This window comes from Carlito syrichta, unplaced genomic scaffold, assembly GCF_000164805.1.
Source record: "Carlito syrichta isolate Samal-C Ts95f unplaced genomic scaffold, Tarsius_syrichta-2.0.1 Scaffold307058, whole genome shotgun sequence".
Classification (NCBI taxonomy): Eukaryota; Metazoa; Chordata; class Mammalia; order Primates; family Tarsiidae; genus Carlito; species Carlito syrichta.
In genome coordinates this window covers 489,109-491,205 of record NW_007251154.1, presented here as the reverse complement: position 1 = coordinate 491,205, position 2,097 = coordinate 489,109, and the positions used below count along the sequence as shown (strand labels likewise).

Here is a 2,097-nt window from a genome sequence, read left to right as displayed (position 1 = left end):
AGAGTCCGAAGTCGGCGTCCGTGGCTGGATGGAGTTGGGAGGCAGGATCGGTTCAAAAGGAATGTGGCGCAGGGCGTGGTGGCGCGGGCCCGGAGCCCCAGCTACTCGGGCTGTGGCGGGAGGATCGCCGGGCCCCGGGGTTGGGGGCTGCGGTGCGCGGCGATGGCGCCCCTGCCCCCGGCCTGGGCGGCAGAGTGAGACCCCGTCCCTAGAAAACAAACAGCGATAGCTTGGCTCTAAGGTTAGTCGCGTGTTCAGCCTTTCTATAAAACTGAGATACGAGCCACATGCAGTCCACCCTTGTAAACGGACAATTCAGTGTTCATTATTAGAGTCACCACCCGCAACCGCTACCATAGTCCAGAACATTTTCCTTCTTTCTTTTAAAAAATATCTTTAGTTAGGGTCTGGCTCTGTTGCCCAGGCTGGAAGGCGGTGGCGCGATCACGCGCCCTGCAGCCTCGAACTCCTGAGCTCAAGAGATCCACCCAGCTGCGGCCTCCCGCGTCGCTGGGACTGCAGGCGCGCGGCCCCCGTGCCCAGCTATTTTAAAAAGTTTTTGTGTGGGAAAGGGATCTTGCTTTATTGCCTAGGATGATCTTGGAACTCCTGACCTCAAGCGATCCTCCCCTGCCCCCAGCCCTCAAAGTGCTGAGATTACAAGCATGAGCCACCATTCCTGGCCCAGAACATGTTTTTTTTTTTTTTAGAGTTGGAGTCTCACTCTGTCACCCAGACTGGAGTGCAGTGGCCGCTCCCGGCCACCGCAGCCTCGACCTGCTGGGCTCGGGCGATCCTTCCGCCACAGCCTTCCAAGTAGCTGGAACTACAGGCGCGCGCTACCACGCCCAGCTAATTTTTTTTGATTTATTGTAGAGATGAGGTCTCGCCAAGTTGCCCAGGCGGGTCTTGAACCCTCAGGCTCAGGCAATCCACTCACCTCAGTCTCCCAAAGTGCTGGGATTACAGGCTGAGCCACCGAGCCCGGCTGGCCCAGAACATTTTTATCACTCCAGAAATAAACCCTGAAACCCATTAATTCCTTCTACTCCCGGTACCACTAATTTTTTTTTTTTTTGCCTATAAATTTAACCATTCTCGATACTGCATCACACATTTATCCTTTTGTGTGTGGCTTATTTTGATTAGTACAATGTTTTCAAGGTTCATCCATGTTGGAGTATGTGTCAGAACTTCATTTTTTCTTTTTTGAGTTTGAGTCTCACTCCATCGCCTGGGCTAGAGTGCAGTGGCACACTCACAGCCACCTCAGCGTCGACTTGCCGGACTTTGGCGAACCTTCCAACTCAGCCTTCCAGGTAGCCGGAACTACAGGTGTGCGCTACCACGCCGGGCTAATTTTTGATTTATTGTAGAGATGAGGTCTTGCTAAGTTGCCCGGGTGGGTCTCGAACCCGCAGGCTTAGGCAATCCACTTGCTTCAGCCTCCCAAAGTGCTGGGGTGACAGGCTGAGCCACCCCACCTGGCCTCATTTTTTTTTAAAGGACAGAACAATAGTCCATTGTATGGCTTTTGTTTTGTTTCTCTGTTAGTTGATGAACATCAATGGCTTTTAGACATTTTAAAGACAATTTCCCCGCAGAACTTATAGTCCAATGCTCAGACATTTTAAAACATTCTCAGAAACCAGCATCCTGGGGTCAGGTAATTCAGTAGCCTCAGGTCTGGTATTTTTTAGGGAAATGTATCTTTTTATTCATTTACTTACTTAGAGAGGGGATCTCTGTTGCCCCTGCCGGAATGCGGTGGCACAATTATGACTGACCCTAGCCTCAACCTCCTGGGCTCAAGTGATCCTTCCGCCTCCGCCTCTCGGGTAGCTGGGACTACAGGTGCATGCCACCATGGCTGGCTAGTTTTTTTTATTTTTTTGTAGAGACGTGTCTCGCTATGTTACTCTGGCTGGTCTTGAATTCCTGGGCTCAAGCAGTCCTCTTGCCTTGGCCTCCCAAAGTGCTGGGTTTACAGGTGTGAGCCACTGTGCCCCGTAAGTGTGTCTTTTTTAAGTCTTCTATCTTTTTTTTTTTTTGAATTGGAGTCTCATTCTGTCACCTAGACTGGAGTGCAGTGGCCGC

The 2,097-nt window shown here is 51.4% G+C and overlaps 1 protein-coding gene across 3 annotated transcripts in view; it reads left to right on the top strand.

Moving 5' to 3' along the window:
• Positions 1-2,097, top strand: part of RAD52 (RAD52 homolog, DNA repair protein) — a 30,042-nt gene that overhangs the window by 302 nt on the left and 27,643 nt on the right. The window lies entirely within an intron of this gene.